Below are 19,141 nucleotides of genomic sequence, written 5' to 3'. Positions count from 1 at the left end.
ATATTTCATCCCTCCTCTCTCCCTCTGCACCCCTTTCCAAATATATATGTTTAAAAAGAAAAAGGAAGAAGGCTTTTACGTGCAAGACAGAGGAAGTGGGGGAATAATCCCAGGATATGGTGTGGAATGGCCAGACAAAGAAAGCCAAACCAGTTTTTGCAAATGGGCCTCCTCCAGTGGCTTAACGGAAGGTTGAGGCCTACTGCTCTGCAAAAGTTTGAGTGAAGCCACCAGGATAAGAAGCCAGCTGCACACTAAGAAGCCAGCCCAAAGGCATACCCTCCAACATTTCTCCAATGAAAACAGGGACGTCCCATTCCATAATGATAATTTTACTATTTATACCCAACACATCTTTATCGGGTTGCCCCAGCCACTCTGGGCAGCTTCCAACATATATAAAAACATAGGTAAACATTAAACATCAAAAAACCTTCCCTATATAGGATTGCCTTCAGATGGTTTGGGGGCTGGATTACTCCATACCCTCCAACATTTCTCCAATGAAATTAGAGATGTCCTAAGGACAAGCAGGACATTCCGGGATCAAATCAGAAACCGGGACGGCTTCTCTAAATCAGGGACGTCCTAAATCAGGGACACTTGGAGGGTCTGCAAAGGGTGGGAACCAACTGAACCACACAAGCAGACCTGGTGGTACAGAATGTGAGAGAGATGCATCCAGGGGAATGTGAGAGATTTATGAGGCTTGCTGTTCTAGAAAGTTGCATCCTCTATCTAATGGCTGGTGTTTCAGATTGCAAAGGGCAGGCAATAGGTACAGCAAAATGTATTGGGACACCTCTGTGTCAGAGGGCGAAGAGATGAGGCACCTCCAGACTATTTCCATGGATGGGATTCAGCCCCATGTCAGCAAATTTGCATTTGGGGCTCTCGCACAACAAGCCATCTTCTGAAAACAGCAAACACACACCCCCACCCGAAAAAGGGACTTTGTGGGAAAGTGATGGGGAATTGATGCACTACAAAGTGTGGTGTGACAACTTCTTGATGTTACGTCATATAACTTCCCCACCATCATATCATCTCCTAACCAATACATGGTGGACATCAAATGGTGTGCAAACAAATTAGAATGAATCCTCAATAAACAGATCATCTGGAAGTGACCATTCAATACTATCCCTGAGTATGAGCGAAAGATAAGCAAGCAGGTGGTCCATGGGTGGGGGGTGGGCTAGGGAGTTCCCTTGTGTTGTACCATTTGCCATAAACACTGCATGCTCCAGAAGGTGGAGGAGATCAGGGGCAGGTAGTGGGGTGCACAGTTTTGGTTACATTGTGATGAGTTCCTGGCTTATGGTTGCAGGTTAGCTATGTGTCCTCACTGGACAGCCATGAATTATTTCTAAAGGACCTCCAGATTGTTATTTTTCAAGCATCTGTGCCTGTTTTGCTTTTGCTTTCAAAATTTCTAAAAGCATCCACAACTTTTCATAATTATTTTTTTATCCATTACTACTGCTACTAGAGTGCAAACTGCAAGGGTGGTACCATCAAAATGAAGTAGACTGTCCAGGGCAGCCCTCGCCAATCTAGTGCCCTCCTGATGTTTAGGATTACAACTCCCAGCAGCAGTGCTGGTTGGGGCTGATGAGAGTTGCAGTCCAAACCATCAGGGAGGGGGAACCAAGTTGTTGAAGGCTGGTCCAAAGAGAGCTGAAGAGCTGTCAGGCAAAAAGAACCATGGATAGCTGTGGGCTGTCCAACCGGTCAGCCACGATCGACAGGTTGATCCCCGGGTGATAGTGGTCTATCGCTTGCCCTCGCTGTTTTCTTGATTTGTGCAGGATTGCTAAAATGGAAGACGGGGTTAGCACGGTCCGGCTTTATATTTGGTGAGCAATTTTTGGCGTGCCCATCCAAATCCCCCCCCAAGCTTTATAGCCTTGGTGTTGCCCCCCCAAAAAAAGCTTTGACCTGGCCCCCTAAAAAAAGGTCAACAACTTATAATTCTCCCCTCCCCCCAAAATGGGTAGATCACTGCTTTTTTTTCCTGGGAGTAGATCACAGTCTCTTGGGAATTGGACGTCCATATGGCATTGTGTGTCGTTCAGACTAAAGAGCAAAGGTGGACTCTGAATATTCATAGGGCAAGAGGAAAACATCGTTGGTTCTTTGTGTCACCCGACACACTCCTGAGGCTGTCAGACAGCAGGACTCAATCCCTCCTTCTGACTCTGCAGCAGTGCCTGAGAGCAATGGATACCAGGCTTAAGACACACCACTTTGTTTGACCAACTATCCCAAAGCCGCATGCACCAAGGACTAGGTTCTGACTGCCAGGATCCCTGATCTGAGACGAAGGATGAGACAAACTGTCAGGAAAAAACAGTGAGCTATGGAACTCAATCCCAGAGGAGGTCGTGATCGCCACGTGATGGTTTTAAAAGAGGGTTAGGTGAATTCATGGAGGAAAAGGCTTTTATCTGCCCTGAATCTCATCATGTCAACAAGTTATAGGATTAAGGAAGGTGGGACTTTTCCACTTTCTCCAGACATGCATAATTTTATAGATTTCCGTAGTGTCACCTCTTACACTCCTTTTCTCGAAACTAAAAAGTCCCAAAATGCTGCAAACTTTCTTGACAGGAGAGCCGCTTCATCCCCTTTATCATCTTGGTTGGCCTTTTATGAACCTTTTCCTGCTCTACAATATCCTTTCTGAGTAAGGCAACCAGAACTGTACACAGTATTCCAAATGCAGTCCAATGATAGATTTGTATAATGACATTATTATGTCGGCAGTTTTCTTTTCAGTTGCTTTCCTAATGGTCTCTACATAGAATTTGCCTTTTTCATGGCAGCCACACACTGGGTCAACATCGTCATCAAGCTATCCACTACAATCCCAAGGTCTCATTCACTGCCAGTTCAGCGTATATGTGAAAACAATCCCCACCCCCACATGTATCATTTTACTTTTGTTTATATTGAATTGCATTTCTCATTTTTACTGCCCTTTGGGGTATTTGCCATTTTACTGCCCTATTCATTCACTCTGGTATTTTTGGAGCTCTTCACAATCTATTTTTGTTTTAACAACCCTGAAAAATTGAGTATCATCAGCAAATATGGTCACCTCACTTCTCACCCATAACTCTAGATTGTTGATGTAGAAGTTTTAAAGCACAAGTCCCAATACCTATCGCAGGGCAACTCTGCTTTCTACATCCCTCCATTCAGAAACCTGTCCATTATTTCCTGATACTTAACCAGTTCCTGATCCACAAGAAGACCTCTCCTCTTATTCCATGACTGCTAACCTTAGGGGGGGTTGGTGAGGTACCGTGTCAAAAGCTTTTTGAAAGTCCGACTACACTATGTCAACTGGATCACCTCTATCTATATGCTTGTTGACAGCCTCAAAGAACTCTAATAAGTTAGTGAGACAAGACTTTCCCGTACAGAAGCCGTGCCGACTCACCTTCAACAAGGCTTGTTCTTCTATATGCTACTTTAGTTTATCTTTCATCATACTGTTTCCTGGGACAGACTTTAAGCTAACCAGCCTGTAATTTCCAGGATACCTCTTGGCTTCCTTTTCATAAATTGGTGCTACATGGGCTACAGTGGTACCTTGCAAGACGAATGCCTCGCAAGACGGAAAACTTGCAAAACAAAAGGGGTTTTTGTTTTTTGAGCTGCTTCGCAAGACGATTTTCCCTATGGGCTTGCTTTGCAAGATGGAAACGTCTTGCAAGTTTGTTTCCTTTTTCTTAACACCGTTAATACAGTTGCGACTTGACTTCGAGGAGCAACTCATAGCACGCGGTGTGGTAGCCTTTTTTGAGGTTTTTGAAGACTTTGGTGATTTTTGAAGATTTTCCAAAACTTTTCCGACACCGTGCTTCGCAAGACGAAAAAAATCGCAAGACGACAAAACTCGCGGAACCAATTAATTTCGTCTTGCGAGGCACCACTGTACTTTCCAGTCCTCAGGTACAGAGGCTGATCTGAGGGACAAATTACATGCTTTTGTTAGACAATCAGCAATTTCGCCTTTGAATTATTTGAGAACTCTTGGGTGGGTGCCATCCAGACCTGGCGACTTCTCAGTTTTTATTTTGTCTGTTTACTCTAGTAGGTTCAGAACCTCATTTCTCATCACCACTATCTGCCTTAGACTCCCTTCCTTCAAAAGTTAGTTCAGGCATAGGGATCTGTGAAGACAGATGCAAATAATTCATGCAGGTTCCCTGCAACCCCCTTACCCTCCTTTAGCATACCTTTGACTCCCTTGTCATCTAAGGGTCCAACCGCCTCCATACACCATCTCCTGCTACTAATGTATTTAAGGATTTTTTGTTGTTGTTGTTGTTGGTCTTTATGTTTTAGCAATGCGCTCCTCAAATTATTTTTTTGTATCTCTTATTACCTGCTTGCTCTTATTTTGCCACAGTTTGTGTTCCTTTTTGTTCTCCTCCTTTGGACACAACCAGTGGCATAGCGTGGGTTGCTGGTACCCGGGGCAGGGCAAGCTTTGCGCCCCCCTGGCGGACTGGGCAGCTGGGGTGGAAATGGGTGACGGGGGGGCATGCAGAGTCCACAAGGGACATGGCTGCCAGCGCTGCTGCTGCTTGGCAGCTCCATCGCCTCCCAGCTCAGCAAGCCCAGAGGCAGGGCAGGTGGCTGTTGCTCCTGGTTGTGCCCCTTTCAGAATTTTGCACCCGAGACCACTGCCCCTCTGGCCCTCCCCCCACACTATGCCACTGGACTCCACTTCTATTTTTTTGAAGGAAGCTTTCTTACCTCTAATGACATCTTTGACTCTGGTGGTTAGTCTTCTGTGATTCCATATATGCAAAATTTTGCATAGGTCTGGTACAAAATTTTGATTCCTTGATCTGCGTTTGCCTGCTTGTTAAAAAAAAAGTTTCTAGTCCTTGTGGCTATGGATATACGGCAAAAAACATGCAGGCCATGCCTGCTGAATTCAACAGGACCCAATAGGTGGATCTTCCATGCCAGTCAGGGCACCCTGTCCCTCTAAAACTGCCTGCCTGGATGTTACTTCTGCCATTGCACTATTTCTTCTTGGGGGAAACCCAGCAAGGGCACAAAATTCAAATACTAGGCAGAAAGTGAGGCATGCAAATTAGAAATGCTTATGCAAAAATGAGTATATTTATACAAGCTTAATTATTTTATTTGTTGGAGAAATATCACTGCCCTTATAGCCGAGACCTGCAAATTAATTCCTAGAGACATTCCCACCCACTGCTATCCCAAGCAAGACAGGAGATAATATATTGATTCAGAATTTTTTCTGGAGGGTAAGATTTGGATTGCCGTGGTTTGAATATTTTTGAACTGTTTAGGGTTGTGGTTATATGGAGCTCTGGGCAAAGCAGAACCCCATTTCAATGCAACCATAAATAACTGGGTTTCCCGAGAAATGACCCTGGAACACTTACTTCTAAATAATAACATACAGGTTAAGTAAACTTTATATGACTATAAATTCATGCACATGATTTGCAAAGCTGCTTACTTGCTGTGAATTAATTAAATTAATTTTAAAAGGCGCTAAAGTTACAATTTGTATAATTCACTTTCTAGAAGAGTTAAAGCCAGGTATTTGGATTCTGATTTTTAAGATGTTGAGCAGTCATGATCCAGCCAGTTGAACATTTTTAAGACTTGCCAGTTTCAATAGGAAAGTTATCAGCACTTAATTAAACCCCTATAGAAGCCCATGAGACCTAAAAGCAGTGAAATTTGACAATTGTGCCCAATATATTTTTCTTTTTTGTTTTCAGTCTAATCACTGATAAAACCCAATTTTTAAAAGAAGCATTTAGTTTTATTTTATGAAACACTGATTGATTTATTTATTTTTTAAAAATTGCTAATAAGGTCTCAGGTGGTTTGGAAGTGGTGTTATTTTGGTTGTATAATTAAACTGCATATTTCTAATTAAATGATAATTAGTTAGCATACTAGCTTCTGAAACACCTCCCCCCCCCAGTGTCTGCTAGTTTTCTGAGGATCAGAAAATCAGATTTTGTAAAGCCATTTGCATGTGAAAACTTCAGCCCTGACCCATCATTGCACCTTCTTTATTTATGGCCTAGATTTGCAAGCATGACCTCCCATTGCTAAGGGGCCCTCGTGGCTGAACCCTGTGGAAATCCAATTCCTTTCCTCTCCTTGCACCTCAGGCCAACATCTCCCATTCACCCGCTTCTGACTTGCAGGACAAGCAACAGCCCATCCACGACCAGCAAAACTACAGCGCTCTCAAAAGTGAGAAATTCAGCTATTATCAACTTTCATTCGCTATGTGGCAATTGACCTCTTTAAGGCCCTTCTCATCCACACAACTTTCAGAACAATACTTGCCAATTGTCTTTGAAAGAACTGGTCTGTTGAAACTGCTTTCTTTCCTCCGCTCTACCTCAGTCCCAGCGCACAACCAGCAGTTCCTATTTCCTAGTTCCAAAAATATTTTAAAAGGAACAACCAAGGGCTTCATCTTCGAGCTGATATTTACAAGCAGGGTTTGGAAATAGCTCGGCGCTTTTGCACTGGACTTTAAATTCCATTCTCAACAAGTAAGGCAGGGGGAGGGAGTCCGAACAATGCCAGGTCCGTGGGACAGGTTAAGGGCTTTTCACTCATATTATGGTGGTTACATATTTTTAGCCCCAGCTCAAGCCTTACAGGCAGTGGCACTCAAGACCCTACTTAGGAAATACCCCCCCCCCCCAAATCTTACTAGGAGTTCACACAAAATAAACAGCGCTTTTCTCTGGAGTTTGCACAATAGTTGCCCATCTCAGACAATACTCTGCTATGCACAACTGCTAACTAGCTCGTTTCTCTGGCTATTTGGGACTTTGCTGCTCTCATTGCAGCAGGATTGCTTTACCCGTCTTCTGCCAAAAAAATAAAACAAAATGCAAACATTTTGTCCTCCTCAAATTCTTTATCAAGAAAGCCTCCTGCCACTACTACAGGATTCGGCTGAGATATTTCTTTTATTATGGGCTTCTCAGCATTTCAACCTTGTGGTTAATTTCCTGGTTGTGATTTGTTGACTTTCCGCTTGCCTTCACTTCCAAAATTATTAAATGAGTTTTCTTAAGGGGAAAAAGGTGTAAAATGTTGTTTTTTTTAAAAATCTTACCATACCATTCCCTGGGATGTTCCCCCGTTCCCGCTTGAAATGAATGCAAACTGTGGAAAGAGCATAATATGCTCTTGCCAAGCTCCCAATCAATTGCACAAGGCTGGCGCAAGAGAAGTTCCTGGTGGATTGCGCTCTTAGAGTCTTTGTCATCTTTTTCTGGTCCCTGGGTCTTTTAGAAACCCTGAGCACAGGCACTTATTTTCTCTGTGACTTTTCTTTTGTTTTTTGGACATGATAATTCCAAACAGAAAATGCTTGGCAACTGATAATAATCCGTATAAGATGGAAATGAAAGGGTGACAACTGAGGGTGTCAAAGCTATGGTATTAGCTGTAAAAGCAAACAAAAAACCTCTGCATAAAACTTGAAATTCTACTGGGGGGGACAGGGAACCAGTTACTGAAAACAAGGGAAACTCATTTGCATCATTTTAAATGCGAAAATTAAAAAGGTGGAGAAATCGTTACAGGTAATCAAGTGCAACTTTATAAGCCCACTATGATTAAAAACACAGTTGTCAAGCATTAAAATATTTTACACATGCATATGTTTCAGTTGTATATCTGGCATCTATGAAAAGGCTAAATCCTGCACTTTATTCACATTCACAAAAATTATTAGCCAGGTAAGACTTGTCTCAGATATTGGCATTTTCTCTCCTGCAAAGCAGCTATACAAACTTGCACCTGCCATGAATCAGACCCTATGATTCATAACTTGGATTTAGTTAAAAAAGAAATACAAAATCTACCACCTTTTCTTACCAGAGACAAGAGAGTCCTCTTTCCCGGGCAGACTCCACCAACACACTGTTCTGGTTCAAAAACAAAGACTGGATCTGCTGGAAGCTGTTTCTACCCAGAAGCTGCTACGCAAAAAGTCGCTGGTATTCTCCAAACTGCTGGTTGCTAAAATATTGCCAAGTGGTGGGGAGGGGGGGTAATTTTTCACAATGCTAAATGTCCCAGTCTCTGAAAAGTCCTTTGAGGTGTCTTATATGCAGCAAGCAAAAGCAGAAACCTCGTGAAATTCTGTTCTGAAAATGCATAGGCAAACACACAAGCTGGATAGTTTTATAGGAGCCAAACAAATATTTCAGACATAATTTTCACTCCAGAACAACTGGTTTCCTTCTTGTGCAACCTTCCTCCCACCCCCAACCCCAGCATCCTGGTACAACCCTTTTGTTGAATCTAACTAAATATCAAGCCTCCATACTAGATTTGGAAATGGAGGTTAGCTTGATTTCTCTCACCAAATAAAAAAAAATATGCATTTTTTTATTATTTCCACTTGTTAGTTAATTCAAATCTGCAAATATAAAAGTAATAATCAGTCGAAAATAGCGCTCAGAGCTCAAAAATAAAACACGTAACAAATAGGGACAGTAAGTAAGGATATTGCCAGGGAACAATTCCCACCTCCCCCACAAAAAAACCCTTCTACTAGTCTGATTAAAAACCATTCCAGGGGTTATTCAAAGAGATAGCAAGAATTCTGAGAAAGCTGGTGATGTACAATGACATGTAACTTCATATCAGAGAAAATAATATTTTGTAGACCTAATAAGCCAGGGGTCAGCAAACGTTTTCAGCAGGGGGCCGGTCCACTGTCCCTTAGACCTTGTGGGGGGCGGACTATATTTTTTGGGGGGGAATTAATGAATTCCTATGCCCCACAAATAACCCAGAGATGCATTTTAAATAAAAGGACACATTCTACTCATGTAAAATCACGCTGATTCCCGAACCATCCGCGGGCCGAATTTAGAAGGCGATTGGGCCAGATCCGGCCCTCAGGCCTTAGTTTGCCTACCCATGTAATAAGCCTTACTAATCAATTTGCTTGTTGACCAATTTGTCTTTTCTCTGCTCTTGGTCTCCTCCTTCCCATTCCCACATATCCAGGCCTCAGATTAGGAGCAGATAAAACTGCAGGCAGGAAGGCAGTGACCATACAAAGGGGAAAATGGGGAGCAGAAGAACTGGGAAAATAACCGTGCTGGCCTCAAACAGCAGAAGGGCAAAAAAAGCAAATGTGGATTCACTTGCATCAATTTGTTGCCCCCTCAACTTGCAGGAACTATCCAGTCCTTCAAACGGGCAAAATTTGATATGGTGTTTGGCGGCTGGAATGCTAGGTATTAAGGAAGGCATGGAAAGGGGTGCTATATTATGCCATCTAAGTGGGGAAACGTGATTTGGAGTGTGGACGCTCAAGAGCCAAAATGATAGGAGGGCTTTTGTGGTTGGAATTTGGCAGGAACACTACTGGGAGAGTCAGCTATACTATATCCAAATTGGAATAAAGGAAAGGAGGACTCAAACGAATAGGTGGAAGTAGACGGCGTAAAGGTTTTAACAAATGCCGACCTTTATTTTTGGGAAGTTGCTGTTGTTGCTGCTGCTGCTGTATATGTCATGTTTTACTGTTATTTAAGGCTGAGAGGGATAAAAATCCAAATGCCTAATAGCAAAAGATAAATAAATGAATAATATAAGGCATTCCTCTTTCTCCCTCTCCCTTTCAAGGCAACCATACGGATAAAGTGGAGATTCAAATCCTCTTCAGTGACTGAGAGTACAGTTTTCTGGATGGCTTCCCCTTTACTTTATTTTTCATAACATTTAGGGTTTTTTTTTAATCTATGCCATTTAAAATATTTATACCTTATCTTTCTGGCAGACATCAGGTCTCCAAGGCAGAATTCAAGAAACATGGGGCCTTTAAAAAGGGGGGGGGGGACACACTGATGGCCAGAAAAAGTACCGTGTGCCAGCTACTGCTCTTTGAAGCATCTACAGAGACCCCACAAGGAAAATGCTCCTGTTCCTCACACACTGACATACTGGGCAGGCTATGGGTCCTGGGTTTTCCTAGCAACACCAGTGGTGACCAGTGACCAAAACAGTTGTGTGGAGGGGGGGAAACCAATGGTATTAACTGTCATTTCCCCCCATTAAGTAATTGTAAGACTGGATATATATTTTTAATGAAATACTTTTTATTGCTTTTACAAATACAAAGTGTGAACAAACTAACAATTACATATCTGTATATAGAGATCCTCCGAATCTTGGGACGTCCCCCCCCGCCCTTGGAGTCTCAGTTTAAACATCTACAACTGCATATTCATCCGTACTCCAAATTTTATATCGAACCTTATCATCCATAATAATTTTTACACTAGAAGTGAATCAAAATCCTGCTCTTGTTTCCATCTGCTTACAGTGGTCACCCAAATAACTTATAATTTTTTTCCCATTCTTTAATTAAGTTTTGGTCCTCTTGGTTTCTGAGTTTTCCAGTCAGTTTTGCCATTTTGGGATAGTTCATCAGCTTGGTTTGACAGTCTTCTCTGGTAGGGACTTTTGTCATTTTTAAGACTGGATTTAATGGTCATAGTGCCCCTCTTCTTTAGAAGATCCTGTTTATCACTTCTTTTCCTACTACAAAATGTGCTAAGCAAGCCCTGCTGCATTTAGGGGTTCCCTTCTGCTCATTCTACTAAGTGGGACACTGGACCTCTGTCCTAAAGTCTTGGTTCATGTTCATGTGGGTCACAGCCCATAAACATTCAGTTCTGTGTACAAGACTGTGATCTTGCATCTGCGTGGTTACTTGATTATTGCGGCATGAACTTTCACAGGCAATGGTCTGCTTCATTAGATGCAGGACACAAACAATTAGCCCTCGTTGTCTTAATTTGTGGGAAAACATATTTTTGAAAAAATCCCTAAGCTGCAGGGTCAGAATTTCACCAGACACAGGAAATATTATGGTTCCTGCCCCAACCACCATGGACAATTTTTTTTTGGGGGGGGGGTCGTAAAATACTGCGTATCTCATTGTTATTTGGCGGGGGGGGGGGCACAGAGGAGTGACTCAAACTTTAGACTACAGGTAGATTAATGGTTTGATTAACAGGAGAGACTGTGTCATTTCATTTCATAGGATTAAACTCCACAACAATCATGCTATATTCTTCTGACTCTTCATTAAATCCAAGCTCATGCCTTCTCACTTGTCCTAATGCAAATCTTTTGTTCTCATCTTTCTTATTTGAACTAATATGATTCAAAGCTCTCTGTGGGTATGTGGGTGTGGGTGTGCTTGCGTGTGCACGAATACACACGCATACAGACACTTTATGTGAAGAGAAGGTGAATATTTGCCAGGGCCATAAACTTAGGTCCCCTTATTGCAAGCCCATTTACTGCAAGTTGTGAGTATATTGGATCAGATGGCTTGGCTGGATCAGGTAAACTTAGCCTGTCTCTCTTTCCCTGCATATCCTGGACTGCAACTGAGTTTCCAAGGGCAAGGCTTTAATTCTCCCACAGTCCCACCACTTTTAAAAAATGAAATAAAATCAAACCAGTACCTTTTCTTTTTCATCTTTGGAATTTCATTTAAAGCCCCTGATCTACTTTGAAATGTCCTCTTAGCTGCACACTTTTTGTAGTTCAATTCAGACTATGGCAACACTCTTAAACTTTGCTCTATTCAAAAGCACTAATTCTTGCCCAAGGGTGAAGGGGGGAGAAAGGTGTCATGTTTTGCTTGTTTGGCTTTAGGCGCCTCACTGAGAAGGCTCCTGTCAAAATTAATTGGGGGTCCCTGGAAATGGGTAAGGGAAAGCTGAGGACGGGGGGGGGGGGAGCAAAATATTTGGCCTGTCCTTTCTTTAGATTTGGATTCCACTCCCATTTTGTCAAGCAGCCCAGATCCACATGGGTACACACAAACACACGCATGCATGCATGCATCTGAGGTGGAGCGAGATTTGTTCAAGGCTGAACTGAATTCAAAGTTTCCAATTTTAGAATGAAAAATTTTGGCTTAAGAGAGATTATCCACTGACTCAGGTCCACCTTTTCCCGGCACTCGCCGTGCAATTACTCCTTTCCAAGTCAAACTCTGCACACCCATTCTCAGCACACATGTGTCATTTGGGCTGCAATCCTAGGCACATTGACTCAAGAGAAAGCCCCATGAAATATCATAGGATTTAGTTCTGAGTATGCATGCAGAAGAGTGATGTTGAACAGCTGTAGTTGACTGCACACTTACTCAGGAGGAGTCAGGGTTGCGGACAGGACCTTGTGGTCCTCTCCTGGGGAAAGTGATCCTTAGCCACAACTCTGAGCCCTGAGCAACGTTCACCCATTTGCTTGCCCTCAGCACCACGGGGACCAAACCAACCAACAAACATGGCATCAGGCTGAAACAAGTATCCTATAGAGACAAGTAACCAGGTGCAGGATAAAGATCAGAAAACTGTCAACAACTCAGACCAGCCTCTGCTGTTCCGCTTCTGTTTCACTACAAGTAGGTTCCACAGGAGAGCATATATAGGGCCTACATCTAACAGAGAAGCTAGTCAGGACCTCAGTGAAAGCATGCTCATTTGAGGGTTTCAGGAGTCAGGACACAGCCTGAAATAGGAGCTTGATATCTCAGTCCTAATCACACACAGGGCCAGAGTAGATACTATGCTGGAGAGGTGTGAACAGCCTCCATTTTTGAGGGAAAGGGGTGTTGTTTTCTTTAACTAAAAGGCAACCACTGGAGTCTATCAGTTCAAATGGAGAACTTAACTCTCTTCCCCTTCTGTCATTTTTCTGCTCAGAATTGCCCTCCCTAAGCTGCTTTATTCCAGCAGAGAAAAGGATATGGGGATCCCATATCTTTTCCCTGTGGGTGGAAAAGCAGCTGGAGGAAGCAAACACCAGGGGGAACTTGCAGAAGGGGGTAGGGTTAAGCGGCTGCTGCTCTTGACAGTTTTCCAGTTTAAGAAAGGATCAGGAGAATATGTCTGTGACTCCTGCATAGTGTCCATTTTGGCCCTTCCTAGAAAGCACATTCCACTGATTTCAGTGCAACTTACTTTCCAACCCAAGTATGCTTTGGCCTACAGTGGCATGCAATCGACAAATGAACATAATGGCTATGCAAACCTGAGCTTGGTGTCAACTCAGCAGTGCCACAGAGTCATCTCCTCATATTTTTCATCCGGTAGAGAACAAACATGCAACCTATAGCGTAGCACACATGTGTCAGCCCAAGACATTTGTCTCCTAAGGAGTGGCACTGCGTAATACCAAAAAGTGCCCTCCAGGATCCTCTTCAATGGTACAGACGGGTTGGGGTTTTTGTGTGTGTGTATGGCTAGCCTCTCCAAAACTTTCTAAGGGCTCATAAAGCTAACAGTCCCTGTAACATACATACATACATCTAAACAATCATTATGTCTTACTCCCACCACTCCCCCAATTCTGAGTGAGACGGAAGTCAGCTGAAATTCCTACTATGGCTGTGTTTACTGAGAACTCGCTGCATCTGTGATGATAGACTGGGCAAGAGATGTAGGACATAATATAATGTTGGAGGATTAGGAAAGATTGTGGAAGAAAGGGATCAAGTTCACTGCATGTACTGTGTTAAAGGAAAATATAGTGAAAATGATGTACAGATGGTAAAATTAGCAAAGATATATCATAACTGTGACAATCTATGTTGGAAATGTAAAGAAAAGGAAGGAACCTTTTATCATATGTGGTGGACCTGTCCCAAGGTGAAAGACTTCTGGGAAAAGATTTATAATGAATTAAAAAAAATGATGAAATATACATTTATAAAGAAACCAGAGGCCTTTCTTCTTGGAATAACAGGCTTGGAATTGCCCAAGAAAGATGTTAAATTATTTTTGTATGCTACAACTGCTGCTCGAATTTTACTTTCCAGTGCTGGCTTTCAAATCTGCATCCACACAACATTAGCCACAATGCATATGTATCCTATACTTTGCTATCAAATGCTACTGTTTGATGCATTGTTTCTCAAACCAGCTTCACATCAATTGTAGTCCTTACACCACCCCTAATTCATTTCTAACCAAGGTACAAACACCTTTGCATGGGGTAAAGACATCCCCACTCTGTCAGCATCCTCGGGTGTGTACACAAACAAAAACGAATCTGACACAAATGAAGCTGTGCTGATGTGAACATCTGGGGAGAGAGGATTGTGAAACATGAGGGGGACAGCTTCACAGAGCTCTAAGGTGGTAATGTGAATGCCACCCTATAATTCTTTGAGAGTTGCATCCAAACCTTATTCATGCCTTTGGTGAATGAATTTGGAGCACAGATGGGAAACTTGAGGACATGAGGGTTGCTCTTCTCTCCCCCCCCCCCTTTGGCATTGGCTTAGAGATGATGATGGGACAGGACACACATGCATAATAAAACTGATTAGCCGGAGTGACATCTGAATTTTTTCTGACATTCTGTTAAACCAAAGAGCTGTTTCCTTGAGGTTAAAGGGTTATAGGACACATTGCAGATTTCATATAAGTAGTTTATTCCAAAATTAGAAATCCAACTAAACTGTGAGTCTGCTGTCGTTTCGCATTCACTGACACCAATCAAGATGACTCAGTGTCTACCATTTTTGCACCAACTGGTGTGGAGCTTCAAACAAGCCCTTCTGCAATTCACACATTGTAGGCCAGTTGTACTGTGTTTTGCTGGCTTTCTACCACCAAAGTCAACAGCAGATGTGGCAACGCATTTGCTAGCAGATAGGCCTGTGTGACTTAACGATCTATCTACTTCCACCAACAAACACTAATTAATAAATGGTGATAATGACGAGGATTCTGCTGTCCCAAACAGATACATGCAAAAGGTCAGGTCATTGCAATGTGGCTGTTATTAATAATAATCATTATGTCCACACCTAGAGTGACGCCCACAAGCCAACTGGTTCCTCAGGTAGCTAATATTCCTAGGAGGCTGGGAGAGAAAGGTGGCCTAATGAGTCTCTTGCCCAAGTACAAACAAAATCTTCCCAGCAGGAAGCCACAAGCTTTGTTCCACAGGTAGAATTAGAGGCGCCATGTTTTCTTTGTCATTCAGATGACCATCTCTCTACTCCCAGACTGCTTGGTTTCTGTGAAGTGCCTTTTAACCCCCTTCCTAAAATACCAATTGCTTAGAATGAAGAAAGTGTGTCCACAGCCTTACAGTCCTTCTCCTTTAGGTGAAACTGGACATTTTGCCACAACATTTCTCTCTCTCTCTCTCGTTTGCAAAATGGAGGCCGATTTTTGTGGGATGGATGGACACATCAGCCATCATTCCAACATCCCTGACAAGCAACAATCCTGCAGACCTGCTCCCTGAGAACAAAAACCCAGGGAATTTCAGGAGGGTTTATACTCCCCACCAAGCATGATGAAGGCTGCAAGCCTAAACACACTTACCTAGGAATAAGCTCAAAGGGGCTTCCTTCTGAGTAGACATGTACACAATTGCACTGTAAAAATCACCATCACAAGGTACATTTCCCTTCTGTTTGTCCTACAACCTAACAAAGCACTACCCAAAAACCAAAGAATGCATTGGTCCTACATATGTTAATGTGACAGAAGTGCACACTTGCAAGATGGCACAGAAAGTCACTGCCACAAAGTCAGCCATCTCCAAAGCTGGCCCAATTGTTGCTGTGTAATGGGGAGGGGAGAGGAATCCTTCAGCAGTGCAGTTTGGTAGATATTATATTTTCGATATAATAGTCTTGAGTATGGGTGGATGGGGGGAAGGCTATTCAGTGTATAACTTGCCTTACTTCAGGAAAAAGTTAGGCAAGGCTGCTGCAATAGAGAGCCCTCCTGCTCTTTCTGCTGAGTGAGAGTCCTGGACTTGCCCACCCCCAACACCCTGTCCTGGAGGTATCACTGACTAAATTATTGAGAGATCAATTTAGCAAACCTCTTGGAATTATTATTATAATTATTATTACTACTACTATTGAGAGATATCACCTTTTAAAAATGAAGTAAAACTGAAATAACTGCAGTTCAGCTGTCAGGCCTTGTTGGTACAATCCCCTTCACACGCAAACACTGCAGAGCCTCGCGTGCAAAAGCTGACCCGGCCGGCCTACACTGTCTCGTGGAAATCTCCCGTTCCCGAGAAGGAAAGAAAGCAGTATTTAATTCAGCTGCTGCGATGATCAAACGCTTTAGGGCTGCATCTCCTCCGTAGTCCTGACTGCCTTACCGGAATAAAAAACGTTAAAGCAGAAGGGAAATAAAAAAAGGAGGTGCACCCAAAAAGTTACCCCAAAAAGTTGCTTTAAAGAGAGTCTAAAAAGAACCTCACGCAGCTGTTTTTAGAGCCAGATTCATTCTTCCTCTACTCAAATACAGCGCCCCCCAATAGTTTTTTTAAACACCTTGTGCAATAAAAATAAAATCCCTTTCTGCAGATCCGAAGGCGTTGGCATTCAACCAGCAGAACAGAGCAAAACTTCTTGCGTTTGCGCAAGGAAAGGGAAAGCGCGGTGCTCTCCAGACCTTTGCGCAGGACTTGCCGCGCCGGGAAGTTCTCCTGCGCCAGCTTTTGCGATGGCTCCCGTTCCTTGCGCAGGAAAACTTCCCAGCAGACCGAGTCCTTGGCGGTCCTCCCCGCTATCCGGGGCCTGCCGACGAGCGCACTCCGAGGCGCGCACCCTTTTCGCCTCCCAAGGGCTGCCCGCGCAGTGCCCATACAGAACGCCGCGGGGGTCCCTCTCCTCCCCCGCTTCCATTTTCAAGGCGCCGTTACTTTTTCTCTCGGGGTAGAGACAGGCGCAAAAAGTCTGAAATAAAACCCTTGAATCGCCCCAAGAGACGGTTCTGGACTTTATCTCCTCACCGCTTCGTGAGGCCTCTTGCGCTGCTTGGAGCTTTTCTGTTTTGGCACAGAGGAAAAGTCGCGCGGGGGGAGGGGAGGTGGGGACTAGAGAGAGAGAGAGCGCGCGATCGGCTTCGAAGAAGATCCCCAAAGATCGCTTTGGCCCGCCACAGCACCAAGTTGGGAAGCAAGGGCCGGTATCTAAGTTCGAGGAGCCTTGGTGGCTACAAGCACGTCACTGCCTTGTTTAAATGGGCTGGGGGCATTTAAGATGGCTAAGCAGTTCTACCAACAAGTTGAGGGAACACGGTCTGCGCTGGAGCCTCGTTCACACGTTCACGCGCGCGCACCGAAGGGAGCCCTGGCGGGTTCGCAGCGGTACCTGCGCTCACGCTCATCCCCCGGTGCCCCGGTGCTGCTCCTCTCCTCTCCCGTCTCTCCCTCACCCTCTCTTTCCCCGACGGCCGAAGTATCGACTGTAAGCTCCTCCGGGCAGCGACCTCTTTACGCCGCTCGCAAAAGCACCGCGCGGCAAGAAATAATATCAATAAATAAATGGAACGGCGACGACAACGGCAACCTAAGTAAGGACTTTCCTCCGAGCGGCTTCCGAGATCTTCCTACCAGGGAAGGAGGGCTTTTGGCCTCTCTCGCTCTGGGTCACCCTCTCCCCCCATTTTGGGGTAAGATAACGGCGGGCGCGGATCCCTTGCGCAAAGCTGACAATTGTTAAAGGCACGATTTGTACAGAACGGGGGGAGGAGAAGAAAGGAAAAGCCGGGGGGGCACCTGTGGACTTGCTTGACCTGACACCGCTTCAAATGAAAAGGCGCGGGTATTTGGGGAGGGGGACCTCTAGGTTTGGTTCTCTCTGCGTCTTTTCTGTCGCCATTGGGGAACATGAGTCCAGGGAGAGGAAAGGGGAGCCTCCGGGACCCCCCACCCCACCCCAATTTGTTCTTTGTTCGCATAGAAAGCAGCAGCGCCTTCGACCCGGTCGTGACCTTCGCCCATCCTGACTATCCGGCCGCCACCTCCCTCTTCGCGCGCCTCCAGGGTTAGCCACACCCCGACCCGAAGGAGGCTTTGATTTCGCCTGTTACTTTGCAAAGTCGAAGCCCCCGGGTAGGGGCGGCGGCGGCGGCGGCGGCCGGGCTCTGGCAGGCCGAGCACAAAGGCGGGATTGTCCGCCGCTGCTTCGGAGGGAAAGTATTAATCAGAGAGGAAATTATTGATTTCCACGGCACGTACCATGACGGTGGAGAGAATTTGGCCCAACATCAGAATCCCATATATATTTTTTATCCTCAGACAAAAATAAAAAAGGAAAAAGCCAAGCACCACCAAGAGCAGGCAGGAGGACAGCGCAATCTCTCTCCACAAACCCTTCGACTTCTTGCTGCTGCTGCTGCAGTGGAGCAGGCGGAGGAGGAGGAGGAGGCGCAAAGTGTGGCTCTTCGGCGAAGGCCCGAAGTGGACGAGCGGCGGCTGCAAAGTCCGGCGCGGCGCAGGCGGGGAGCGACCCGCCCAAAGGGGACGAGCGTTCGCCCGGCACCGGGCAAGCGAGGAAACCGCGCTGGCCGCGCCTGGGCTCGCCGATCTTCCCAACCCCGCTTGGATCGTGTTTTACTCGCGCGGCTGCTTGAGTCGGAAGGGAATTGGCCTCCCAAAGACTGGAAAAATGCCACTTTCTGTGCCGCCCGATTTGCAACACTTCCAAGCTGGAGCGGTGCACTTTAGCGGAAGGGAGGGTGGCAGAGCGAGGGAGAGAAACCGGGCGCGCGGGGGGGGGGGAGAGGCAGAAGTGGGAAGGGGGGGGGAGAGAGAGAGATAGAGACGAGCAAGCGGAGCCACGCCGTGTGTTAGGAGCTCCCGTGGGCTTTCCACTCTTTCGGGGGCTGGGCTCCTCGCTCCTTCCCTCCTTCCCTTTTCCTGCCCCGACCTACAGCCCCACCACTGCTCTATTTCTGGGTGTGGGGAGAGAGGGCGTGTGAGTTAGAGAGCGCGAAGGAACCGCGCGCTCCCGAGTGACTGAGCGAAATCGCGCCCGCCGCCGCCGCCGCCTTCGGAGTTCAGTCGAGGCCGCTCCTGAGCCAAAAGAAAGGAGGCGCGCGGTGGGGGGGGGGGGAGAGAACAGGCAACGAAATCTGGGGGTTCCGAGAAGCGGATGGAAAGCTAGAGAGAGATCAAAGATCGTGGTCCAAAGGTGGCCCCTAGGGAGTGTGCACCGGGGGGAGAAGGAAACCAATGATCTGGGGCGGGGGGTGGGGTTGGAGTGGAAGAGGGGCGTCTTCCCCGAGTG

General features: G+C 45.3%; 1 protein-coding gene across 6 annotated transcripts in view; it reads right to left on the bottom strand.

Moving 5' to 3' along the window:
• The window catches only part of NFIX (nuclear factor I X), a 253,331-nt gene extending 235,109 nt beyond the window's left edge, over positions 1 to 18,222 (bottom strand). For 2 of the 6 annotated variants that reach the window (XM_080988221.1, XM_080988222.1), the window contains exon 1: positions 7,921 to 8,038. The gene's annotated coding sequence lies outside the window, so the exon portion shown is untranslated. Of the gene's footprint in view, positions 1 to 7,920; positions 8,042 to 18,090 lie in introns of those variants that run through there. The other 4 variants (XM_080988218.1, XM_080988220.1, XM_080988217.1 and 1 more) reach the window with 4 other exon arrangements.
• Positions 18,223 to 19,141: the final 919 nt, after the last annotated feature.

Source organism: Podarcis pityusensis (assembly GCF_964106645.2).
Source record: "Podarcis pityusensis genome assembly, chromosome: 17".
In the NCBI taxonomy this organism is placed as follows: Eukaryota; Metazoa; Chordata; class Lepidosauria; order Squamata; family Lacertidae; genus Podarcis; species Podarcis pityusensis.
The sequence above is the reverse complement of the archived record's forward strand: the minus strand, read 5'-3'. Positions and strand labels throughout refer to the sequence as shown.